The 27965-nt window shown below is 44.1% G+C and overlaps 1 long non-coding RNA gene across 1 annotated transcript in view; it reads right to left on the bottom strand.

The window, feature by feature from the left end:
• Positions 1–18061, bottom strand: part of LOC308581717 — a 54793-nt gene extending 36732 nt beyond the window's left edge. Inside the window, exons 1-2 of the long non-coding RNA XR_014005209.1 lie at positions 17988–18061; positions 17381–17477 (exon numbers count right to left, since the gene is read on the bottom strand). This is a non-coding gene — a long non-coding RNA (uncharacterized lncRNA). The remainder of the gene's footprint in view (positions 1–17380; positions 17478–17987) is intronic.
• Between the last annotated feature and the right edge of the window lie 9904 nt (positions 18062–27965).

Genomic DNA, 27965 nt, shown 5'->3' with positions numbered 1-27965 from the left:
AATAAAGAGAGATGTTCAAGATACTGGGGAGGCGGGGGCACTTCCTTTTAGTCGATTACACCCAGACAAAAAGTAATGGAACTGAAAGAAGGGCTTTTTTTACTCTCTCTTTTTAATTTTGCTGAGTGACAGAAGATTTAAATGCAAAGTGGATCTAATGCACACCCTGAAGTCAGCTGGCAGTATGCAAATGACCTGTCAGATTAAAATCTGAATGAAAGAGATAACAAGCTTATCTTCATAACAAAAGAGTCTTACGGGCAAACTATTTGACGCACTGTTGATGTTTGTTTTAACCCGTAGGCTTTGGACAGGGCAATATATATTGCAAAGGGGCTCCTGCGCCTTCTCCTTCGCCACCCCTCCCGGTTTGCAGAGCGGGCGTGTTTGTGTTTGCACTTTGCAACAAAAGGCAAGTACTACAGCACAATGCATGAAAAAGCCAGCAAGCGAGGGTTTACAACCCTTGCTTTCAAAGGGGCTGCGGGATTGCACACCAGCAATATAGCAAGCCAGCCAGCCCATAGGTCATCTCTCTCTCTCTCTAGCAACCCCACAGCTGCAATGAGAATGAGCAAACACAGCAGCAGGGGGAAGATTTAAACCCGGGAGGGGGCGAGGCGTGCGATTTATTCATCTGGCACGTGCGGAGGGGCCGGGTCTGGATCAGCTGTATTTAGTTAGTGAAAGGGCCAAAGAAAAGGAAGCAAGCGAAGTTCGCCAGAGAGAGGGAGGGGAAGGGGTAAAAAAAGGAAAAGACTTTGAATACCCCTACGGTTTAGAAGAAAGAAAGAAAGGGAAAGCTGCAGGTGTTTGCAAGGCGGCGGCTGCCGTCGTGGAGCCACAAGGCCAGGAATTAGCAAGGGAGAGGCAAGTTGCAAAGGGGCTAATGGTGTTCGGGACAGGGCTTTGCATTTTTCTTGCCCTTCTTCAATGCCTGGATGATCCGCGGCCCGCAGGACGAGGCGGCCGGGCGCTGCCAACGCACGTGGCTTACTTCAAAGGGGAAGGAGGTCTGGGGCAGGAGACGGGCCCAGCTCGGCGCGTCATGGCGGGAGGCGCTCGCGGGCTCCAGAGCCTCTTCCCTCGCGTAGGGAGCCTGGGCGGCCCTTCTGCCTTGCAGGCTGCAGCCCTCGCCGCCCCCCCCCCTCCGGCTCTGCACAATGAAGCGTGTGGGAGCATTCAGCCCAAATTCCTCGCCCGACTGGTTTTTTTCTCCCATTCAAGCCCTTCAAAACCCCTTAAGCTTCGTTAGCCAGCTAGTGCCAGAGGCAGGCCGCGGCGCCCGTTTCCCTAAACAAAAACAAAATAGCAAAGCGAAATCTCCATCAGTTCGCCCTTTCCCAGGCGACCTTTATACTGATTACTGTTTTCACAAAGTTTGCGCGAAGGCTAAAGGTATCTGCTGCTCAGTGCGCGTTCCTTCCGATTTGTTTCTGTGGGGTTTATGGGCCCCTTCAGACTCGCGCATTTCATGGTGGCTGTTTTCCGCAATACATACTTCATACAGTTAATATCACGTTAGTAGTGGATTTGTAGTGGACCCGCCACATATCCTCCTGCTTCATTTATTGTTCTTCATCCTCTCCAGTGTTACCATATGGTTACCCTCTGGAGGGGCACTCTTGCACTACAGTGCAAGAAAAGTGGGTGGCACCCACACTTTGCACTCTTTTCTGGCCCCTGCTAAAAAAACCCTTTCTTAAGGCAAGCCTATCCAGATAGGTAGACACTGTCATGAGTTATAATCCATTTTAACTTACTATTTTGGTTATTTTTGAAGACCGAACCCTGTTGCATGCAGCGATAGACATACAGCCTGGTGATCTGTGACCCTCTCTCCATGAGGAGCAATGTTACTTGTAGGTCATGCATGGGTTACAAAGACTAAAACTTACTCAAATGAAAATTGCATATGACCAGAATAATTCCTAAGAAAGCAAAAACCAGGTCAAAGCAGTACAGTTAGCTTTTGATTCAATTTAATTTAATATTTTATTCCACTTTGTGAACAACAAATGTTGAGCTCAAAGCAGTTCACAATAATTGCAATAGCATTGTTGAGGGGCAAACCATTATAAACACTATAATATCAAACATAGTAACATAAATAAAGCAAACAACAAATTCATCAAAACAATACAATTCAGTAAAATAATAATAACTACAATTCTTCCATTCTTACCATTCCATTTAGTAAGAACTCAGAAACGGCAATAGTAAGAGATCTTTGGCCTCATAGACCATGTCATATCAAAGTGGGGTTTCCAGTGCATTGCCACCCAAAACGTGTCCAAATGCATTGTAACTCTTGGAAAGAGAGACGTCCTAAAAGGATGTGTTTGCAGTACTTGTACATGTTTAAGGATTGCTGTCACAGGGAGCTGCTTCATTTTGGAGGCCCAGATGTTTTCTAGGGTAGTTCTCCTTATGCAACAGGGATGATTAATCAATCAGATAGGATTTCCCAGAACTGAAACTCCAGTGTGGGGGAATTGAGAAGAACCTACGAACAACTGGAATATACCCAAGAAAAAACAACAGGCTTTACATAGTATCTGAATAAGGGGCTTTGGCAGGAGCTCAGAGGAGCAGTTTAGAAGCATTGGCAAGTTGTACTGCAGTAGGCATGGAGTATCCGTGCTTCCTTATTTACTGCTTGACTGGAACAAGAAAGAATTGAAATAAAGATACAAGGATTGAAGGCTTATTTAGATTTCAGCTTCTTTTTTGGTGGGGTGGGGAGAGGCAAGAGCAGCATAACAGAATCTTCAGTTCAGGAGGATTCACTCAGAACAGTTCTTGCAGGATTGACAATGCAACTAATTATGCTTTGAGCACTTCTCCCGGAGATTTTATGATGTTCTGTTTGGAGGCAAGGGTCCACACTGCAGAGCCCAGCAATTGCCTGTCTGTGAAGGCAGCACAATCTGGATAATACAAGGGGTTACGCAGAAGTGGTCTTTCTTTGGCGATCACTCTTAGCTGAGTAAGATTGTCTTCCATGAAAATGGTCTTAACAATGAGCCCATAAGTGACTGGAGGCCAATTCTGGATCCACATGTCCTTCCACAGTGGGAATACAGGTTTCCGGGTGGGAGTTGATCACGGTGAGGGTTTGCCAAACGTGCCTTCCTCTTAGCTCATTTTTCCTTTTCACCCTGAGTTTGTGCTTCTTCAAAGTCCATGACACCTTTGGTAAAGGCTTTTCTCCAGTTGGAGTGTTCGCAGGCCAGTGTTTTCCAGTTATCAGTGCTTATACAGTCATACCTTGGGTCTCAAATGCCTTGCGACTTGAACGTTTTGGCTCCCAAATGCTCCAAACCCGGAAGTGAGTGTTCCGGTTTGCGAACGTTTTTTGGAAACCGAACATCTGACGTGGCTTCCAATTGAGTCCAGGATGCTCCTGCAGCCAATCGGAAGCCGTGCCTTGGTTTTCAAATGTTTTCAGAAGTCGAATGGACTTCCAGAACAGATTCCGTTCGAGAACCAAGGTACAACTGTACTACATTTTTTATGTTTGTCTTGAGAGAATCTTTAAACCTCTTTTGTTGTCCACCAGTATTTCGCTTTCCATTCTTAAGTTGGGAATAGAGTAGTTGCTTTGGAAGACGGTAAATAGGCATCTGAACAACATGACCCGTCAAACAGAGTTGATGTTGAAGAATCATTGCTTTGACACTGGTGATCTTTTCTTCTTCCAGTACACTGATATTAGTTTGCCTGTCTTCCCAAGTGATGTGTACATTTTTTCGGAGAAACCATTGATGGAATCAGTTGAGAAGTTGGAGATGGTGTTTATAAGTGGTCCATGTTTCATAAACGTACAGTAAAGTTGGTAGTTCAATGGCTTTGTAAACAAGCATTTTGGTTTTCCTGTGCATGTCCCGGTCCTCAAACACTCTTCACTTCCCCACCTTCCACAGTTCAAAAGCTGCTCAGGCTTCCTAATGGCTGCCATTTACAAGCCCAAAACATGTATCCTATCCTAATGTGTATGAGCAAGTGGAATTACACGTTGCACACAGGTCATTGAGGTTGGAGATGGGTTTGCACCAGGGATGGGGAATCTGTGATTCTCTGGTTGGACTCCCAAGTCCCATCAGTCCCTGCTGGTGGGGCCAGTGGTCAGGGATGATGAGAACTGTAGTCCAATATCATCTGGAGTACTAAAGGTTTCCCATTCTCAATTTTATGCAGAGATTACTATAGGGAACCCAAAGTACTTTTCCAGATGGCTATCACCAAAGTGAACATTGTGGGGAAATCACATTTTCTTAGCACTCAAATGTAATCCTTCGTTGCTGAGTTTGATGCCATTTCCCCCCAGCTAATGCTGCTGTTGCAAACCTAGGTGTTATGTGGCTGCAGTTGCTTGGAGGCCCCATTAGCTAAAGTGGTTGTAATAAATGTAGGGGTTACTCGTGCGCAAGTTGGTGCCACTCCTGGCTAGTTTGCCTTGTTAAACCTTTTCTGTCTGGACAGCCCTACACTTCGTGGCTGTTCAGTTGCTAGCAGAATCCGTCAGTGGGCGTTTCTTAAACCTTTTCCAGCATAAAAGTTGTTTGACTCCAAGTCTCCTCCTACTCTCCCTGCGCGGAAGTCTTCTGCGCAGGGAGGGCGTGGGTAGCGGAGGACCCGTGCTCTCCTCGCTGATCTCCGGCGAGGAGTCCTGGAGCCCCCTCGCCGATTCCCCCATCTGCCCCCCTTTATCCCTGGTGTTACGCTGATTTCCTTCCCCAGCTGGTGAGCCGCCTCTCCCCCTGCTGGGCCCTTCTCCAGCATCGTTTGAGAGCCTCGCCTCTGCCTCTGGCTCCGATGTCAGTTCCCTGACAGTGGTGCTTCAGGTTAAGAACAGTTTCAGGTTAAGAACGGACCTCCGGAACAAATTAAGTACTTAACCCGAGGTACCACTGTACTTTGCAGGATCAAATTGATAACCCAGAGTAGCAATCAGCCTCTTAATGCATGCAGGCAAACTTTCTGAAGATGTAGTTGGGAGTGTTGAACCAGGAGTGGGGATACCCAGGGTTCAAATCCCCTGCTCAACATACACCTCTTTGGGTGACCTTGAGCCAGTTGCTATCTCTCAGCCAGGCCTACCTCTCAGGATTGTTGTGAATATGAAGTGGGGATGGGGAGAGCCATGTCTGCTGCCCTTGTGCTCACTGGAGCAGAAGCAGGACATAAATGAAAATTATAAAATGCTCTAACCCTTCTCCCCCAAGACACTTCCAGGCCACAGCGGTGCTTTTACAGGAAGATGCCCTGTAAAATCAAGAGGCTTCGAAAAAACGGTAGTTATTTGCTCATATGCATACAATCCATCTTTTCTAACAAACAGAATGAGGTCATGCAAGGACATCTGGTATTAGGGCGATGCACCATATTGGATTGCATTCCACTCCACCAAGCCACTTTGGAATAAAGCTGCACTTACTTTACATGTAACTTTAGGGATGACATAGAATGTGCGTCCTTGTGCTGGGGGGCTGGGCAGAAAAGAGTTAGTGGGATTTTAGGAATTTTGCTGATGTATTTTGGAAGAGGGGGAGTGGGAGTGGAGAAGATCCCTTGGCATTCCCAAACAGCTGGGAATCGACTGGCTTATACTTCCGGGGGCCATTTAAATATGGAATAAATAAGGAAGATGTTGTTCATTTTGTGTGAGTGTCTAATCCCACATTCTGAATACAAATGGATTTAACCTTGTCCCTTCAAAAGAGCTGGGGACAATCAGAATCATCTTTACAGAAGACTGCGCCTGCTTTTAAATTAGCTTTTTAAAAAGTAGCAGCCATTCTCTCCTTTCCATTTTCCAATTCCCATTCACTGTCAGCGCAGATAAATACAGGCAGGCCAGGGCTAAAAGCTGGCCTAAAGTTCAAAGAAAAGTACTGGGGGGGGGGGGGTTTCCTGGGCCTCCAAAAACGCCTGCTGCCAAATGTTGCTGGTCTGAAGCCATGCAAGTCCTGCATTCGGACCCCCTGTTGTAAATAGCCAATAAAGTGTTGTTGGTTTTATTGCATTGATTGCATCAATTATTAGAAATTGCCATGAAAGAAGTATCGTTTAAAATAAACACATTCTTAACTTTCTTTTTAAAAAAGGGGGGGAGCTACAGTATTTGAACCTATTTGGGTTAGTAGATTGCCAGTTACTACAAGTGATGGATCCCCCTCCCCCCCAATCTATTTGCTTTTTAAAGGAATTTTCTTCCAGGATAAAACAATGGATATGTTGAATTTCAAGTTCCTGCTCACTATCACGTGAATCTCTCCCTAACCCAGTTGATCCCACTTCCTAAAATTATTCTGAAAATAATAAAACAAAACGCTAATAAGCTAACGGCGCTTTTACACACAGGGGCGTCGTTCATATTATGTGCATGACCTCAAAATGTTGCTCCATATCATTTCCCCATTTAATCAGGACTGCAGAAAATCTGATATAATTTTGGATTAAATGGGGGGAGGGGGGTATAGATGCTTTGGTGAGAAAGATGTCATTTGGAAACTGTGAAAAAAGTTCATGAGCATGAGCAGCACCAAATCCACAATAAACCAGTGTAGAAGCACCCTACATAAAATTTTACTGGACTTGCAGGTGCTATTTTTCAGGGTTTTATCATAATTTGCTAAGGGGATATATATGTCCTGGCAGACAGATTTGCTCCCCGCCCCCCGCAGCACCTTGTGTACCTTGCTTATTTTCACTGTGTCTCTGTCTAGAAATTTGGCTGTGGAAACTGTTTGCCTTGTTTGCTTTGATTGCCATCATTATATGTTCAAACCAGCAACAAAATTCTTCTACATAGGGAAAAATTCAACAGAAGGATGTGGAAACATGGAGCATCTCTTCAGAGCTTAAGAACATTTCAGCATTATAGCAGAAGAATATAGCCTTTACAGATACATTTTTTGCCGTGTCTAAAAGATTGTGAAGCTGAGGCTCCAATACTTTGTCCACCTCATGAGAAGAGAAGACTCCCTGGAAAAGACCCTGATGTTGGGAAAGATGGAGGGCACAAGGAGAAGGGGACGACAGAGGACGAGATGGTTGGACAGTGTTCACGAAGCTACAAACATGAGTCTGACCAAACTGTGGGAGGCAGTGGAAGACAGGAGTGCCTGGCATGCTCTGGTCCATGAGGTCACGAAGAGTCGGACATGACTAAACGACTAAACAACAACAAAAAAAAACCTTTGGTCTGAGGAAGGAAAGTGCTTTACAAAGCTTAGGAGTATTAGGCTAGGTAGATGAAAGTGCACTACTGTTTCTGCTTGACATCATAGTACAATGACATCAAAGTACAAAACTGGTTAAAATACTTCTTCAAAATGAAATGCAGTCTTCAAGCCCATTCTACCCTTTGGTGCCATCTTTGAAGTATTCATGAGTTTGTCTTCCTCTTTCTTATTTATTTTCACTACCCGGATGTCATTCAAGGTGGATAATCACATTATTTTCATCATCATTAACACATACCGGTACTTTATATTTATACAGTGCTCCTTGCAACCTCCCTGTTGTTGTTGTTGTTGTTAAGAAGCCAAGTTAGCCAGTATTATTCCCCCCCCAATTTTGCAAGTGGGGGGGGGGGGCTGAGGCTAAGAGAGCCGGGGTCACCTAAAGCTCTTTCAGACAACTTGTTTATGGCGCATTCATCCCAATTTGTTTTTACAAAGTTTGTCTGAAGTTTATACGTTTATCCATTCATTCTGCACTTTTGTTTTGCAGCGATTGTATGACATCATGTCAGGTGATTGTTATCCCACACTTTGCAGCACATTTACTTACTGCAAAAAGGTCAGTTGGGAGCAGGGTGGGGGTAGGGGGTGGGCTCCATTAACAGATAAAACGCAATAAAGTGTCAACAGCATACAGAGAATGGCTGTAGTTCAGTGAAAGAGCATCTTGCATTGCCTGGAGAAGTTCCCAGGTTCAGTCCCTGGGATCTCCAGTTAGAGATGGGAATGTCTTCTACCTGAAATCCTAGAGAGTTTGCTGCTACTCAGTGTAGACAGTGTTGAGCTTAGATGGATGAATGGTCTGAGTCCAAGGCAATTTCCTATGTTCCTATGAGGGGAGCATAAAAATAAGTAGGAAAACAACCAGCCCAAACCAATTCTATATCCAATGGGCCAGCTAAGCTGCAGAAAAAGCAGGCCACTACAAACTGAAACAGCTCCAGCAGCCCATCTACCAAATCAAAGTGGCTCCAATTAAAAAAAAACGGAAGGAACAAACTGAGCTTGAGCAATACTCCATAAACCAAGGTAAATGGGACCGTCTGACACCTAAAACAAAATTGGGAAGGTACCATCTGGACCTCTTGTCATGAAGAGTTCATCAGGCCGTAGAAAGTGTAAGCCCACCTGAAGGAGGGCCACCAGGGATGCTAGTAAAAGAGCAGGCAATTCTGTTTCCCTGATGCTTCTAAAGTCAAAAATAGCACTTCGATTTGTGCCCATTGCACACCTGTAAACTGCTTGCTGCAAGTGAGTTTTATTCTTCTTGTCATCCGGGTCTCTGATGACAGAAATATGTGCAAGTGCTAGGGCCAGTAACATTCTTTTCTGGACAAGTGTGACTCCTCTGGACTTGTTTTCCAGTCTGAACTAAACCATACTCGGGCAACAGTACCAGACCCCTTCTGCTTCCAGTCTTCCGAGTCCTGTGGCAGAGACTTTCATCAGCTGTTGTGGCTGTAGATGACGGCTCATGTAGTGTGTTTTTTTGTGGTAGCTGGAAGCATGTAAGCGAGCATTGCTGCCTCTGGTATATGACGGTATTTAGATGCCTGTTGCATAGTTTCATTCTGATGACTAGAAAACAGACCATCCAGATCAGGCAGGAGTAGTGTGGAAGTCACTAAAATGCTGGGGAAGCCTATATTTCATAGCCTGCAAACAAACAAGGCCATTTTTGGGGTAGCTGCATGTTTTTGGTATCCAAACAACAATCCCTCTGTGTGCCATGCCTTTCCCCCCCATTTCCCTTCAGTTTTTTCCTAGAGCCTGCTGTTAGTATGCTTCATTTCAAACTGCCCTTTGCTGGAATACATTTCCTTCACTGTTCCAGAAAGGACAGCTGACTTCACTTTGCCTGCCTAGGTTTACAACCCAAAATGGAAGCGGCTCCCATGGTCTGCAGGCACAGGCTGCTCCTAGCGCCTATAGGCCGGGCGAAAGGAAAGAGCAGCCCCACCATGGCTGAGGCGTCATGACGTGAGAGACCAGCTTTCTCCCTCATGAAGGAACGTCGAAGTCTATTAGGGGAGAATGGTTTTAATTACTGACATCATTTCTAAGCAATCTTGCTGAAAAGTGACCATTTGTGGTCAGGGAGGGCACGTGCTGGAGTGGGGGAGGGAGCATATGTTTTGAGGCTGCAGAGGGGAAAGTTTCCATCCCACAGCAAAACTGGCTTAATAACCATTGCAAACCCAGCTCTATTGTTTGAAACTGAAATGCTCCAGTCAGTTGCTAGACAATAAACCTGTTGCTCCGAAAAGAAAGCAGTGGGTCAAAAGAGATGTTGAGGCTTTGGCTCTGTCCTTCTTTGGTGCCCTGCAGATTGTTCACACACTCTGATTTTCAGGAAAATACACTGTTGTTTTCATAGCGTACAATACAGGCCATTCTCCCAGGCCTAGGGTTGTAACCAGTGTCTTTTTGTATAGTGTTCCGCTGGTGCAGTGGGGCTTCTTCTGTTGCATGAACCCAAAATCTGCTCCAGACGGCCCCCAAACCACTTAGTGCTGATTTTAAGTCTGCACAGGGGACAGGAAAGGAAGAGGGAGCTCTGTTGGGTGCACAGCAGTCTGATGTGCCAGCCGAACTCCAACATTGGATGCAACCTCTCATTTCTGATAATTTTTCACTGCATAACACTTGCATTCAAAGTTGATCCTGCTGAAATGGCAGCGATTGTGTCAAGAAAAGCATTGCACATCACACACTTCCTTGAAACAAGCTGCTGTTGCTGCAGTTTTCGGTTTCGTGTTGGGAATCTCAACTTCCTTTCTTCATTAATTGCAACTTTATTTTATAAGCTTGCTTTATTTACGAATGAATGACATTTCCAACCCACTCTTCATTGCCAGTGCTGTTCTAGAGTAGGTTACAATTAAAACAGATCAACATAATAATAATAATAATCACCGGGGTGGGGGCAGATAAATTCTAACCAGCCAACATTAAAATAGACATAAGTTCTGGCCCCCAGCAAAAGGCTGGCATCAACAGCTTTAAAGAGTAAGTACCAGCCATTGCATATCTCAGAGAAGACAAAATTCCAGAAGCTGGAGCACCATCAGCATGAGAGAAGGCATTCAGGGATCCAGGCCCAAAGCTGTATACAGCTTTGTAAGTCAATACAAGTACCTCAAAACCATGAATGTCATTTGCTTTAGAAGCTTAGTGGCTGGATGGCAGATAACAAGAGTCTTATATTTGTTGCTGGCTTGCAGGATCTGTAAATTCATCTCTGTGATGAAAGGAGCTGAATCACCATGCACAGATAGCAAGCTTGGGCCCTTATTCATTGCAACATCTTCTGCTTACTATATTCATCCAAGTTATGCTAATTCCTTGCAGAGATAATGCAAATGAGTCTCTGAAGTATATTTATACCGTGGTACCTAACTTTTGCCCATCTGGACATTCTGGACTTTGGAGCACACACCCTCAGATAGTGACAAACATTCCTTGTTTTGGAACTTCGCTTAGTACCGGGGACAAAAGTTTGTACACGAAGCAAGTTTTGAGAGAGGGAGCAAGGCTTGCCACTTCAGGTTTCTAATACACTGTAATTTTGTACAGTAATGTCGAACCTGTGTTATCCCTGGTTATCTGAGACCCTACTTATCTGAAAGGACTAATGCATGCTGGTAACTTGTAAGGCTTACAGGGTCTCAGGCAGCTGCCTCTTATTGTGCAGGCAGGTAACTGCAAATTAGACTTAATCATCTGGTTCACCTCATCGCTGCAATACGAACCATGTTTAAATGTTACCTCACAAATGAGAAATAAAGCGGTTCAAGTACGCCAAGCCTTCATCAGATTAAATCAGAAACAAAGATTTTATGTATAGATAGACCAAAGTGGTTGATTTCCAGCATGGGAATGGAGTCAAGCTGTATCATAACTGCTTATTAAGGTGCCTGGAGATCTGGAGAAAAGGAAGTGGTGCAGCATGGCAGGGCCTTGTGAAGATTTCTGTTTACAACTCTACTGTGCTGCATTAGCGTTGGCCAACAGAGAGATCATTTTGGCTGAATGAATTGACTGAAGCGATTTAGTCCTGATTCAGCGGAGTGATCAGGGAGGCAGTGGTGCTAACTTGCCTGTCAGGCAGAATCTGGGTACCACTTTGTACTCTCAGCTTACCCAAAGGAGGAGGAGGAGGTACATGTAAGTTTGATCCCCACAACTGACTTGCGCTGTAACAGATCTGCATGTGTAACCCGCACGTGACACGTGGATTGCTGTTACTGGGATGGGGGGGCCACCGCCTCTCTTTGGTCTGGCCTTGATCGCTGCTTCATGTCCCAGAAGGATTTTATATTTAATTTTCCTTTTTTAAAAAAAAAGGAAATGAAAATTTAGGAGGTACAAATCATGAACATTTTCCTGCTGTGTCGAAATGGGTTCTGAATTTTTCTTTTTTCTTTTTCTCCCATATAATTGGAGCACTGGTCAGTTTCATAAGTACTGTATATCTCCCGACTCTGTGCGCTAGAATCAGAGCCATGCAGATAAGGCTGTCATCAGAGATAACAGCAGTCAACAACCCACAGTGTCATTATCTCAGCAAAGGGAAAAAAGCAGGCAGCTCCCCTCAATATACAAACTGCAGCAGTTATATATGTCTCCTTTACAATGATAGATGGGATGGGATAAAGGGGGAATCTAACAGAAAACCTTCAAAGCCTGTCTGATTACATCCTCTCTGTTCCAAATGGTGAATATTCTTCCCCCCACCCCACCCGCCCCCACCGCCTTATGCAGAGCAAACAATGTGCTTCCCTGTGTGTGAGAGAGACGTGAGAGAGACCAAAGTGGCTGCAATAGAAAACTCTCACTCCCATGAACCTTTATTCAAATGGAATTTCTTAAGATGAAATAATGAAGCACTGATTGTCAAATATGCCCAAGTGGAAGGCAAACAAATCTGCCAGATCAGGGCTTTTTAATTTGAAAAAATAAATAGAATAAACGTGAATTTATTTGCAACCGCTTGATTCCTCTTAGGAAACATTAAGCCCTCCCTTTTACTTTGCATTCCAACTTCAACAGCATAATAATCTTCAGAGTATGCCTATGTTGTGCAAACTGCTGAGACTGAACAGTCTGCACGTGTGTGTGTGTGTGTGTGTGTGTGTGTGTGTGTGCACCCGCGCACCAGAACAAACTTCACCGCCACAGACTGCTGCTCCCAAACACTGACTTTTGTCTCAGCACCAATATACTGAAACATCTTCACAAAGGTAACAACATGTTGTAATTGCCCTTTGAGTGTGCAGGCAAATTGCAAAGCACCAATCCAGTTGATTCCAATTAAACATCCTCATCAAAGAACACTGAATTCCAGAAGCAAAATGTATCTTCATCATCGTCACCATCATTATTATTAGCAACAACAACAACAACAACCATAATGAGACATGTGCAAAAAGCAAAAAAAAAAGCATTTAAAAATTGTTTCTGGCCCTGTTTTCTTCATGCTCATTTCTGAAGTGACAAGAAAGACACAAAGGGGCATTTAATTAAATCAAAGGGTAAGGGAGAGAGAAATGGCCATGGTGCCTGCTATTATGTTACAGTTCACTAAAATGAAAACTTATTTTTAAACCTCTGGTATTAATTTGAGATTATTCAGATACTTAATTAAAAGTGCAGCATGTGTTAAATATTATTTCAACAAAGATTATCATCAAAACCCTATGTAATAAGATCCTCCAGTGCTTAGAGCAATATTTTATGCAAATTTTCTGTGCCGCCAAATGAAGGTCCCTTCTCTCCCCCCCCCTTTTTTTTTTTGGCTCTGCAATTTGCTGCAGCAAAATGCTCCAGCCAGGAGGAAAAGTTTCTATAATAGCAAAAATACTTATAGATAACGTAATGCAGGATATATCATCTTGGCGGTAAACATGCCTTCAAGATCAGCTCCTTTTGCTGATAACGCCTTCATCTAAATAAATAGAGAACAAATCCTGCAGACCCAGAGTCTACGATTCTGGCTGCAATTAATTGGGGTAACTTTGCACTCCACAGAGGCTGCAAAAATCAGAGGAGAATTTGGTTTTATGGGAATCTTGCTACAGGCTGCAAGCTTTGGCCCAACCACTACCTGTTAGGAATTGGCCAAATAGTCTTATTAGAGAGAAATGAGATTGTAAACTCTGTAGGATGAATATTTCTTCTCAGAGCCTGCTCCTTTACTCATGTGAGCAATCCCAAGTCTGACAGGCCTTATCATATGCATAATGTTGTCAGCATCTGGTGTTTGCCCCAAACTTTAAGATACCTGTTTTTAAATTTCAAAAATTAATGCATTCTGAACAATTCATTCTGATTTAATGCAAACCACAGTGAAGTAAAAATGAGTACTGTTGAGACTCCTCATACCTGTATCTGCTGAAAGTTGGCCACGTAAGTCAAAGCTAACAAACGTCACAAAGCAAAGGCTTGTGAAGAGTGATGCACAGGTAGTGAATTACAATTTTAGGTGCCTTAGGTTGGAAGATATTTAAGACTTTTAAAAAAGGATGGCCTGCAATCGCTGCATATTGAATTAGCACAAGTCATGTTTACTATTCAGTAAATAGTTGTTCTCCTGGATATGCATATTAAAAGATGTGAAGCCAGCTCAAGTGTAGGCAAAACAATTATCACCAGTTTGTTGATTGCTTCAGCTATGACCTGTGAGAAGATTAAAAACCTGCAAGACCTTTGAAGATCTGAAATTGTTGTTTCTGTTGCATGATAATAGTATGAACATGACGGCACTCAAACAAACAGTATAATTCCACTGCTTCAGTTTCTCTTTAGGATGCTGGTCTAACGAAACAGCCTAGGACATAAAACATTTTTCTTGAATCGCAAACCATGAAAATGCTATATAGCTCCTAGAATCCCAAGACTTTAAATGGCGACATGGTCTGAAAAAGTGGTAGCTGGTAAATTGCCCTGGCTCTGGAAGGAATGGTTTAAAAGCATGAAAAGTAAGAATAATCAAACAATCCAAAGGAGGAAGATGCCAACCTTTGCTTTGGATTGTGACTCAAGAACAGGAAGAGGCTCCTGTGTATTTATACACTGAGCATTAAAAGTAATTCATTCTGGCCACCCTTGATGTTTACTTAAAAAAAATAACAGGAAGTAAATTGGTGTGTGAGAGTGAATGAGTGAGAGGTGTATGCGTGCGCGCAAAATGATGGAATTAGCCAAATAAATGCTCATTGGTATTGACAGTTTTTGACTCTTCTCATATCTGTTTATGGATTTTTTAAAAAACCAAAAAAACAACAACTTAGGAACAAGAACTCATCTACTAACTTGTTTGCTAAGTGTAACAACATTTTAATCATAATTATACAAGAGCTTTTATTTTTAAACGTGTTCATTTATATGAAATGAATCGGAACATCTTCAACAGATGGTATATCTTACCTTAACAATGGGGAACACCATCAATTACACACACACCCATACAGCCATTTCTATGACTTAAGTGAACACATCTATGTTTACGTGTTCTATTCATTAATCAAACCCCTTCTGGAAGAATCATTCTGTTACAACATTTGCTCTGTGATTTGGGTAGAAGTTGAGTAGCATGTTCCATGGGGGGGGGGGGGATAAGTTGCCTTCATTTTTCTCAGTGACATAACAAATTGGAATTGTGGTGATTTCATCCTGAAAATCGGGTATGAATTGCAACTATAAATACATTATAAATACAAAGATATTACTTCTGTGCAAAAATATATTATTATTCCCTCATATGTCCAGTTTATAGGCCAGTGTAGCAAAAGTGGAGGTTTATTTTTGGATTCTCTCTCTCTCTCTCTCTCTCTCTCTCTCTCACACACACACACACACACACACACACACACACAAAACAATCTAGCATCAAAAGAAACAGGATAGCACTGCCCTCTATTGGCCTGTGGGGAGAAAATCAGACTCCTGGAGAGAAGTTTACGGAGAATGAGGGGGTCTGACATCCTTAATCTCTTCTGCCTGCTAATTAAAGACTTCTTGGACCTATCAGTTGTCATGAAGGAATCAGTGATTCTTTTTATTGTGTCATTTTCATCCCCATGACAACTGAGTCCAAAGGACAATGAAAATATACAGCCTGATAAAGCTGTTAAACAAGTATGAAAATGCCTGTGTTTTTTGCCCAGCAGTCTAAACAATGTGATAATGGCAATAATAGCTCTATTCACAACACAGATCTCTCCCAGAACAACTCTTGTAAACTTTCACTATCTTAACTGTTAAACAAAACTTGGACTTTATCAAGAACCCTTTGTGCTTTTATCTCACCACTTTATTTATGTGCTATGAAATGATCCAGATAAGTGATAGAGCCTATCCAGGAAACTGAGAAGCGGGGAAGGAAATTCATGCAAAAGAAGCTCAAAAGCCAGGCGAAAGATACAGGGCTCAATGAAACCGAAGGAGAGCAGCAGGAAGGAAAAGGAGAGATGGGAAGAGTTACAGCTCAGGAATACCAGTGCAGAATCGCTGCAGGCAGCTTGCTGGAAAGGCCTTGTTGCAAATAAAAAATAAAAAAAGTTTTAAAAACCTGAATGCAGCATGGGTTCTCTGTGTTTCTTGTGCAAGGTAAACGCCCCCGTTTGTCTTCAGAGTCCATCCACATGACTGCAGAGCGTGTGGCTGGTAGCTTTCACTTGTTTGAGCCAGGCTTGCTATTTATTTATGGGGAGTAAGTTGCATGGTCCCCATCGCCCTAGTTTGAGGCACCATCACTCAATCCCTTCCTGGAAGGTTTGTGATATTACTCTGACTGTGACTGAGGCAGGTTAATGGTAGAAGCCCTTAATCCAGTGCTATTTTTCTAGAAAAAGAGGTGCCAGAACTCACCATGAAAGCCTCCCTTGTTCTCTTATAATGACAACGGTGCCCACCTGAGAGGTGTCGGAACTGAGTTCTGGCTGGAAAAAAAAGCCCTGCCTAAAACTGCTATTTGGGCTGAGGGGAAACGCTAACAGAATTCAAAACATTTCCTGCTTCTGATGGATCCAACATTTCTCTGCAGAACCAGAGGTGTGGCCAAACATGGAGGGAGGGGACTAGCAAAGTAGTCATAAGGGGACATCCTGCAGCCAAGCTCCATGCAGGAGGTACTTTGTGGTATAGACAAGTCTGCTAGCAGGAAGAAGTTTATATATGGGCTCCAAAGGGCAGTGGGCAATTAGTACATAGAGGGAGAGGTGGAGCAAAGCAAAAAGTTGGCGAAGCCCAAGAGTTTTGTGATTTTTCAAGAGGAAGATGGTGGCTCGGGGAATATGGCTCCATCTTCCAGAACATCTTTCCTGTTCACAATTCCTTTTAGCTATTGTTCCTATGAGTTGGAAGAACATTGAGGGGTGCTTGTTGATGTTGTTTTTGTCCCACAAAAACAAAAGTTTGCCATATTGGTGATGTAAAGAAAGTTCATGGAGGGAAGGGGGGACACCCTGAATTAAAAACAAACCCCTTAACTGCAGTTTAATCTCTCTGATCCTCATTAATTTTGGAAAATAGATAAAGTTAAGGAGACACAGTTCTCAACTCTTTTGCCTTTATGACCCTGTTATAAACCTTGATGGCTTGTCACAAGCACACACCAGAATCACAGCCATGGACATCTGCATCTCTTTCACACATTCTAGCAATTCTGCTCGGGGTTGTAATGTGCTGGCCGCGAGAGCCTGAGACGTGGATGGGGACCCCGAGTGGCAACGTGAAATGTGTTTTCAGTTTGGTCATGCTATTTGAGATAGCTGCTTGAATTCACGACAAATAAATAGAAAAAAGGTAGAATGTAATGGATCTGGCTTAATGAGATTTATCCCTGTAAATTAAAACTGTTTTGGCCAGCCACGAAGATCTTATGTTTGTTTGCTTGTATGGTTCAGGACATGGTGCTCATTAACACCTAAAGACACTCAGATCACATGTTAAAGCCAAAAATCCTTCACACCCTATAAAGGAAAAGTCAGCTGTCTGTGACCAATGGCCTCCTAGTCACAGGCTGCTCAGCTACTCGGCCCACAACAATAAGGCATCGTTTGAAATCCCTAATGTCCTTTAATTTATTTATTTTTAAGTTACTTATTCTCTCCCCTCCCCTCTCTTACCTTCCCTTTCCTCGTTGGTTTTTCTTTTTAAAAATTTGTAGTCAGTTGCTTTCAGCTGTGGCACAATCCTGCCAATCCCTATTAGTCTCAGCTGTTTCTGCAAGAGAATCAAATGTGTGATTCATGCTTTTCCTCTGGAATCAATGGGACTTTAGCATTGTTAGCTTTGGTTGGGCTTATGATGAGAAAATTCAAATATAAATTAAGTTACAGATTGGCTTTAGGAATGGCCTCCTAAGTCCCCCTTAAACCTCAGTTGCCTACAGCAAGGCTGCCACGCCTCTCTGTGACATCACTGCAGCTAAGCCAATGATAGGCAGCAGTCCTGATACTTCTGCCTACATAGACCCATTTAGAAGACAGTTGCTCAGCCACTCATTGGCAGATGATACAGCAAGTTAAAACCTGACAGGCTAGTCAGGTTGCATGTGTCAAGGAAGTTGCATGTGTCAAGCAAGAACTAGCAATTCAAGCATTCCTGCTTTGACCTTTATTTCCCAAGAAGTTGGTGAAAAGCCATTCAGGACCACCACGAACAGACAATTCTGTGCAATGTGCATAGAAATGTCAGTTTCTTAGTCAGGGCTTTTATTCAGCCAGAACTCACCAGAACTCAGTTCCGGCACTTCTCACGTGGGAACGAGGCAGGTGTTCATGGTGGGTTCTGACACCTCTTTTTCTAGAAAAATAGAAAAAGGGAAGCAGAAATAAAGTTTCTGACATCAGTGTCATCTAGCTTTGAATGGATGTTTGTTGATTTATTCTCGTTAAAAGCTAAATGGCTGAAGGCAGGAGAAAAAAGCAGATTGGACACATTCATGGAGGAGCTGGCTATCGGCAGCTTCTTGTCATGATCAGAGGAGGAAGTATGCCTCTGAATGCAGGGGGACAAGGCGGAGAGGCCCAATCTGATGTTATTGCTTCTATAATGCAGAACAACCTCTCTCTCTCTCTCTCTCTCTCTCTCTCTCTCTGTGTGTGTGTGTGTGTGTGTGTGTGTGTGTTTAGAGATTATTTATCTGTATTTTTAATTTATAAACATTAAGAAGCCAAATCAAGTACTGAACATTTTGATAGGAAGCTCAGTTGACCGGTTAGCGAAAACTCTCTGCCTTTCAAAAACTGGGCCACCTCCCACAATGCCTCGTAATTGCCTTGAAAACTCCCCTCCGTTTTCGGAGAGGTTGATTACCTAAAATTCTCCAGTGCTGCCCTCTCTCCCTATTATGGATAGATAATTGAAGCTGTACAGTACACACAGACAGACAGAACAGCAACAATTATCTTTCCACTGATATGATATAACCATCAATAATGTGTGCACAGCATACCCTACAAAGGCTCTTTTGTGTATATGGAGGGAGATACATAGATACAGTTGCAGCAGCCCCTGTATCTAGTTAAGAGTTGAGCGTCGGGAGACCAAAAATCTACTTGTCACCCTTATTACTACTGCCTTTGTGCATGACCTTGGGCCAGGTATTTACATTTTATACATATCTCTCTTCGTCGGTAAGCCCACTGGGCACTAACTCTGTTGTATTCGCGTTCTGCAGCACTCCTAGTTCACATTCAGTTGTTAAACACCTTTTAAATAAAACAGTGATTGATTGTACCCGATAGAAGTGCTGCATAATTACTCCCCCCACATAAAAAATAAAACCCTTAAGGTATTTCAGGGATGGATTGAGCCTCCAGTCTCTTAACCCAGGAACAAGCCTCCCTGAATACAGTGGGAGTGACTTACAACATAAACAGGATTCTTCTGTGTATATGAGTTCTGAAGTTGTAATACTAGTCGTGGTAGCAATGTTTAATATTTACAGTGCATGCATAGGAGCTGAGCTCACTCTGGACACCCACCCCCTAATATTTGAGGGGGCCAGGGCCCCCCAAAGTTGATGGGCATTGCCATTCAAATCATGAGCATTTGAAATGATGCAGTTGATAGGGCGGGGCTTACCTGGCCCTCCCAATATTTTATTCAAGTTGGCACCCTGATATTCATGTGTTAATGCTGCTCAACTCTAGGTAAGTAGCTATAGTATTGCAGCCTTGCAGTACCATCTTAGCCACGCCTTCTCAAAATTAAGTCGCAGTAAGTACTCTTCACGTACATAGTAATTTTAGAGTGTTCAAAGCACCTGACATACAATATCTAAGGAACCCTTACAACACTCCTGCAAGGAAGTCAGCATTGTGGCCGTACTACAGAGACGAACTGAAGCCAAGGCTGCCAACTGAGTTCATGGTAAAAGCAAATGCAAATGCTACTTCCTGGTTCACGGATTTCCTGGTTCCTGTTTTTCTGGAAAAAAGATGCTCACCATGAACACCTCCCTCTTTCTCTTATAATGGCAATGGCACTCACCTGAGAGGTGCCAGAAATGAGTTATGGCTGAGAAAACGAAAACCCTGACTGCAACAGTGGTGCCTCCCCTCTCTGAGAACCAGCAACTTGAAAGCCCTGGGATGTATGAGTCTCCTTGCAACCCTAGCCAAGTGAGTCCTGTTGCATTCAGATAAATGCGGTCGGAGCTGCAGCCTCAGTTCTCATGCCTTTGTCCCAATCTTCCGACAGTATAACTGCAACATAACTTTTGCAATGACAACAACATACGTAGTCAAGCAACTTCAAGGTGAAAATGGACAGCCGCTCTTGCCACTCACAACTTTAGAGAAAAATCCAAGATTCCGACGTATAATCGCATCCAGATTGCCTTTGCAGTTGTTTATTATTTATTCAAACCCGCTTCTTTATTTGCCCAGCTATTTTTGCTGCGTTTTATCAATGCACATGTGTTGCAATGGCAATGTAGTGAAGCATGTGGCTGTGTGCCAGTGAACTGATGGACTTGAACACAGTGTCAAACGGCACATGTTGCAGCTCTAGAATTAATGTGAGAAATTATCCGCATCAAACCAAGATTCAGAAGAAACAGAGTGCAGGGCAAAGAGAAATGAGAAAGGGAAGGGAATGGGGAAAGCCTTCTCACCCCCTTTATGTGGGGCACAGCCCAAAGACATAGGCTCAAGAGCAGTGACCTACCACCACTCGAAAGGGGTGTGGGGATCGTATGATGGGGGCCTATGCCTATCCATGCATCACACATTATCCTTCATTAATGGTGGGTGGCAGGCAGGAGCCAATCACTCCTGCACCTTGCCCCACACCCAGGCTGTGAGCAGGGGTCGTGGCCTAGTGGTAGTGGATCTGCTTTTCATTTATGAGGCCACAAGTTCAATGCTGGGTCCTGTCTGAAACCCTGGAGAGCAGCTGCCACTCACTGCCTAGGAGGCTGTCCTGTTCTAGATGGGCCAATGGTCTGGCAATGGCAGCTTTCTCCAAAGCAAGCCACTGCGGCTGCCTCCCCCACCTTTTGTCTCGCAAGCGCCTGAAATTCTGTTTTTAAAGCATTGCCATGTGGCGATTTCTTTCTAAAACCACCCTCTCTGCTGGAGTGCTGAGGTGAGGGAGGGTGGGAGGGAGATCATGTGCTCACTTAAAACCTTTTATTTCTCTTGTAACACGGACATCTTGGAGAGGAGATTAACCAAAAGAGAGCAAGTGAGAGAGAGAAGCAAATGGTATTACTGATGACCTAATCCTCTGTCTCGCAGAGAGAGAAAGAGGGAAGAAAGCCTCTTGCGATCGCGGAGGAGAAACTTGCCTTGTAAACTTGTCTCTGGTTTGAAACAGAAACAAGAATGTGTGCGGCTGATACAGAGACACCACTGGAAGCGGGGAAGAGCTTAGCAAACCTGAGATTTTCCTTTTTTAGAGCAGCAGAGGGTATTACAGCTGTGTCCTGTCTGCAAAATAAATAAATAAATAACCCTGTTGAGGAAAGCAATGAGCTGAGCAAACTTCCCTTTAGCCATACCGTAATCGCTTATTGGTATGTCTCCCTCTCTCTCTCTCTCTCTCCCCCCCCCCCCCGGCCAACCAATCCCTAGCATCGTGTATATACAGCATACACCTTTAGATCTTGCTTGCTATGGACTGAAAAGTTGAAGGTGCTATGAAAGAGGCATTGTTGCCAACAGCATGTACAATCAGCCCACATTTGGTAAGCCAGCTTTGTACTTTTGTGTCGCACACTAAAAGCCTGTAAAAGCTGCTTGACCAAATGTGGCAGCGGGATAAAAGAAAGGTGTCTATGCATCCTCACTGCTGTTCATGGTAGCTGTTTCCTATCACTTTCAAACCTCTTCCCCCAACCTTTCCCCTTTCTGCACCAGGTTGTAGGACAGTTAAACTATGGTTGAACTCGTACAAGATGTAGCGATGGGTGCTGACTCGGATGGCATTAAAAGATTAGACAAATTCATAGAGGGTATATAAAGCCATCAAGGGACGCGGGTGGCAAGGGACGCGGGTGGTGCTGTGGGTTAAACCATAGAGCCTAGGACTTGCCGATCAGAATGTCGGTGGTTCGAATCCCCACGACGGGGTGAGCTCGCGTTGCTCGGTCCCTGCACCTGCCAACCTAGCAGTTTGAAAGCACATCAAAGTGCAAGTAGATAAATAGGCACCGCTCCGGCGGGACGTAAATGGTGTTTCCGTGCGCTGCTCTGGTTTGCCAGAAGCAGCTTAGTCATGCTGGCCACATGACCCGGAAGCTGTACGCCGGCTCTCTCGGCCAATAAAGAGAGATGAGCGCCACAACCCCAGAGTCGTTCGCGACTGGACCTAATGGTCAAGGGTCCCCTTTACCTTTTTATATAAAGCCATCAGTGCCACTGTTGAAAGCAGTATGCCTCTGGGTACCAGTTGCTGGGTAGGAATCATAGGCATCTGGTTGGCTGCTGGGAGAACAAGATGCTGGACTGATTGGTCCTTTCCACTGATCTGACACACATCTTATGCCCTCTTAACTACAAGGGTGCGATTGCTCCCCAATTCTGAAAAACAGAATTGCCCAAGCCCAAATTTGGGAGTTGCTATATGAAATATTATTTAAATAATGTAGTAAGCTGTTATTCTTGAGTCATTTGCCATGCACCTGTAGCAGTTTTCTCCATGCCAGGAATAAATGAAGGGGATTGTGTTGGTGTAAGCAAGGACAGCCTAACTGCATGGTGAACAGTGTATATCACATGAGATAACGGCCATCATAGCAGAATAACTTCATTTGGCTTCCACCTGGATGCTGTAGCAAATAGGCCTTACCTGAGTATCTTCGAGATAGGTTTTCATGCCCTGCTGGATTCAATGGCAAGCCTAGGTGTGGAATGGACCAAAATGCAATGGTTAAAAGCAATTACTGCAGGAGGCCAAGAACTGTCTCCTGAAGAGGTGATATGTTTGCTCCATGAAACATGTGATTTTTGCTATTCTGACTCCTTTTATAGTTAAGAACTAGTTATACTAGGCCCGGAGAGCTCTAACTGTGGAAATTATTGGGTTGCTGTGGCATCATTGATATATGCAATAAAAATGGAAATATTAAAAAAGGAACCACATGAGATTGGCAGGGGAAGAGAAAACGTGTGCTTTCTCTGTCAGCCTGGCGGAGTTTCCCATTTACTCTGCATCCAGTGTCCTCCCACCACTTGTTTCAGAAGCAGAGCGCACATACCATGAACCACAATCCACATCTGTCTGGTAGTTTCTTGAGAAATACGATGTTTGGATGTGTATCCCCCTAAACCAGCTTCAATCCAATTTGGAAATGTAAGCCCATGGATACTTTATTGCCCCTTTTCTACTCGATGAAGTGGGCAAACAGTGGAGGATTTGGATGCGCAAATGCAATTTGACATGCCGTGTTCGAGGAGGGGCATGGAACAACCTCGCTGTGTTTTAAGCTGGTAACGTGTTAGCGGCCTAAGAATCACATTATGGGGCCACAAGCAGATGCATGAATAGATTAATATGGAGGTGGGTTTTTCCCCCCTGTGAACCAGCATTCCTAGATGAGACACAACCAACCCAAGACAACACATGACCAGCCCAAGCCACCACCACTGCAGAAAACATGGTGGGATACATGGACACCATCCAAATAGAGTAGTAAAGGTAAAGGGACCCCTGACCATTAGGTCCAGTTGTGACCGACTCTGGGGTTGTGGTACTCATTTCGCTTTATTGGCCAAGGGAGCCAATACAGCTTCCAGGTCATGTGGCCAGCATGACGAAGCCGCTTCTGGAGAACCAGAGCAGCACACAGAAACGCTGTTTACCTTCCCGCCAGAGCGGTACCTATTTATCTACTTGCACCTTGATGTGCTTTCGAACTGCTAGGTTGGCAGGAGCTGGGACCAAGCAACAGGAGCTCACCCCGTCACAGGGATTCGAACCGCCGACCTTCTGATCGGCAAGTCCTAGGCTCTGTGGTTTAATCCACAGCGCCACCCGCGTCCCTCCAAATAGAGTACTGATTCGCAAAAACAAGGGCACAAGCTTGGTGGTAAAACCAGGCCCTCCTGCGGTGCTCATGGCAGGAGCACGCCATGCGTGAAGTGGCTCATAACAGTCGCAGGAAACGAAGACACACAAGCGAGATGGGTGGGTGCTGCTGTCCCTTCTGCTTTCTGACTTCAAAGGGGGTGGGCGATTAAATCGGGGCATCTCTGTAGAATGGGAATGGCTCGGTTTCAAGGGACACCGTCTTTTTACATACTGACCTAGCTGGAGAGAAAATGTATACATCTAAGTCTGAAACCTGAAGTGTTCTGCGAGGGAAAACGAATATGTTTTAGCCTTAAAGGGATCACAGACTGCAATTATATAATTCTTGTCAACTGATGTTAAAGATAGGCTGGAAAGAATGTATGCTGAGGCCCCGTAATAAAATGAGCTCCTTTACTCCTTTCAAATGTTTGTAAGGCTTGGAGGTTATCCAAAGGTCAAATACAGGAAAAGTCTTGGTGAACAGAAAACATAATCAAGAGCTTGCTTTTTTCTTTTTCTTTTTTTAAATACTGGCCCTTTCTGTAATAAAATAAAATCATTTGTTAAAAAAAGAGGGGGTTGGACTGGCTGTGTCTGCTTAGATCTAAGGCCAGAGGGGCTGAGTTTTAATCAAATGCTGCTGTTCCGCCTTCCTCCCTTGCCCCCCAACCGTGCCTGCCAGTTAACATAGACAGAGCCCACTCTGGCCACATCAGGGGGTGGGATATCAGGGGAAGAATGACTTCAGTTGCAGCTGGGAAAATGGTTCTATAAAGATGAGTGCAAGGTTCTCCTTCACCTGGGCTTCACTGAAAGAACAGAGCCAGGGGCTCCATCAGTATGCAAAGACACAGATTTTCCTAAGTCAGTAATAAAGCTAGTAAGAATGCTTTGGGGTCTGCCCCACCATCCTGCCTGCCCTCAGCCAGCTCTGACCTACAACTAATCTGGTGGGTCGCGCTGCCTGCCAGTTGTATCTTTCTTAAATCTCAGTGTTGCCCTTGCAGAACTCAGCAGGAAGGATTGGGATAAAACCAGAATTGGTTTGCTCTGCCTGTCATGGGCTCTAGCGCCACCTAATGTTGGGCTCCCTGACTTTCGCCCTACCAGTCTCAATGGGTGTCAGCCACCACTGGGTCTGTAGGCTTGTTTATAGGTAGGAGAGGCTTTAGTTGCTGGAGGTGGACTCACACTGTGAAGACTGTCAATATGGATAGCAGAGAATGCCCAGGCATCAGCTATACTTTTTTTGGCTCATTTCCTCATAGCTTCCATTATTGAACCCTATGCTCCTCTGCACCCCCTACAAATGATGAATTGGCTGCCATATGCACTGGTCTCATTTACCCCCAAAAGAAGCAGAAAAGTCAAAGAGCGGCTCTTACACAAAATTTACTCATGGCAAGTCTTTGACTAACGTCTTAATCCTGTAAACCAACCTTTGGCAACCTGGTACCCTCCAGATATTTTGGACTACAATTTACAGCAGCCTGGCTAGGGTTGATGGGAACTATATTCCAAAGCATCAAGAGGGTGCCAAGTCGAAGAAGGCTGCTGTAAAGTAGCCAACAAATGAAGTAAATTATGAAATTATCCTGTTTAGGAAAGCTCATCTTATAAGCAAGCCCTGTACTCCTTTTCTACTCAAAATAAGAAGTCCTGAATTGCTTTACCAAGTACATTGTTGGAACTGATCTCAGCAATGAAATATAGAGGCATGCCTTGGGTAGAACAGGGCAGCTGTTTCATATCTGCCCCAAACAGAAATCTTGGGACAGTCCTACCTTTGCCATTTGCATAACACATTCTCAGTGTTCACACATTAAGGGATGCCTACTGGGTATTTGTACAACACACCATAACATATTAATAATCTCTCAGAGTCATTAAGGCACCAGGCATTACCTCTCACTAGGCAAGGGTGTTAATCCAGCACCGAATGAAAGGGAAGTGCAGTACATTATCACTTTACTAAAAAATGAGATTTTCCGTTGATGTTTCCCATCTGGCTTTCTTTAACAAGGGAAGCCTGGCCTGAAGGGCTAAATTTGGTGGGAATCCATGAAAGAGACCTCTACTGGAGATGCTATTGAGGTTGGAACTTTATTTCATTATCTGAAGCTCAAGGGAAGAGGAGGGAGAGTGAGGAATGCTCTAAAGAGGCAACTTGCCTTAGGTCATTGCCTAAGGAAATCTGTAATTAATGTTCTTTGAGGCCATTTCTGTGCAGCTGCAAACTGAAACAAAAAAGGATGTATATTCTCTGGTCATTCTCTGGCTTGGACTTCCTTAGCCAAGAAGTTACGCTTCTGATCAATGCTGTTTTGCACCACCACAACCTCATATTCCAGAGGGTTCCAGGCACTCAACCAGGGTTCGGCTTCCATGCAATGAGGGACAGCAGAAACGGTGGTGTCTTTATGATATATGGTTTATTTACACATATACACAACCTGAGCTTATGATGGAGGCACTTACAGCATTAACACCCCACAAAGGTCTTGGTTCTCCCAGAGCCACAGTCTTGGATTCCAGCAGAAATCAGGCATGGTTAACTCTCCCAGCTGCCCAGCCTGCAGCCTTGTTTCTTGCTTCTACCTCTCTCACACCAACTCTGCCTTTGTCTAATTATCAGCGAGTTGAAGGAGGGAGGCCCACCCATTTTTCATCAGGCACACAGTCTCTTCCTTTGTTACCATAATGGCCCATACTTAGAGGGCCATTACCTCACCAGGAAAATAGCCTGGCTGTTCCAGGAATTGAATTCATGGTGGACCCAGGAATTAGAAGGGGCCCAGGCATACAGCCTATCACCACCGCAAACTCATATCAATATATTAGATCAGTGCATGAGGTTAACTTTCTTGGGGCCAAGGGCAGCACTGGCCCGTGATCAACACCCTGAGGCATACTTGCAAAAGCGGGTGGGGTGAGAACTACAGTTCTTGAGGCTGCCTTGGAAAAGCCTTATTCTTCACTATTTTAACTTTTTTTGATTTTAAAAAATCGTTCAATATTCATTGTTAAAGTCAGGTCCTCTCTTTCTCTCTGTCTCTTAGAAGGACAAACTTTGAGAAGGCGTCAATTTGCAAAAACCTTTTGGCCTCACAGCAATGGACCTGCAAGAGTAGTCAGTAAAATGTATTTGTTAAATTTTAAAAATGGACTAATGGTGGTAAGGTCTTCCAGTGCCAACTAAATCACCTCTTAACATCGCAGAGGGGGACTAGCTTTTCTTTTAATTTTAAAAAATGTTTGATTTAATTAAAATATATTTTACCATAATGGCATCACAGCAGGTGACCCATAGGAGAAGTCTTTTTTTAATTAAAAAAAAAGCCACTATATTTTTTATAAGTTAAAAAATGACAAATTGGGGTGGGGGTGCCTAAGAGGGGGGATGTGGGCTATGGATTAGCCACCCCTGAATTAGATCAATAGGTTGGATGGTGGCTACAGCACAAGTTGTACAAGTCTCATACCGAAGCTGATCGAACACAGGTTAGAGTGCACAGCCGTGCCTACAGTGGAGCAGTGACGTCAGTGAAGAAAGATGACTTCGCTGGCACCATTGTATCCTCAAGCAGCTGCCCAGCAGGGCTATTCCGAGTGCTTACAGGACCAGTGCAGGTCAGGATTATCAGAACACAGAGACAGGTTTGCAAGGCACACATCGTACACCCCCACAACTCATTTTATCCTCATAACAACCTTGTGAAGTGGGGTAGGCTGAGAGATTGCGGCTAGCCCAAAGCCAGCCAATGAGCTTCAAGGTTCAGATGGGCTCTGAACCTGGGTCTCCTTACTCCAAGAATAACCACTAACCTTATTTTTATTGTTGTAAGTTGTTTTAAACTGTTTTTATTGTTGTGTTTTATTGTTGCAACGTGCCCCAGGACCTGATTATACAGCCATGGACTCCATTCACAAGACCTTTTCAGCATGTCAAGATGTAAGATGAATCTATCCAGTTTCAGGTTTTAACGCAGGTGAAACACTCCTTCAAAAGTGTCCCTATGAGCTCAGGTTGTGTGTGACTATGTACACAGTACTGACTGGGGATTTCAGGCAAGACCCTGAGGTCTCTGCCCACTGAGTGTCATTTGATATCCTCATCACAGTTTTCCTACAAGAGGACGATCTTTGTAAAGGAAAATGTGTGCTGCAGACTTGATAACAAATCACAAC

This window comes from Podarcis bocagei, assembly GCF_964188305.1.
Source record: "Podarcis bocagei genome assembly, chromosome: 2".
In the NCBI taxonomy this organism is placed as follows: Eukaryota; Metazoa; Chordata; class Lepidosauria; order Squamata; family Lacertidae; genus Podarcis; species Podarcis bocagei.
Note: the sequence above shows the minus strand (reverse complement) of the source record. Positions and strands in the feature narration are given on the sequence as shown.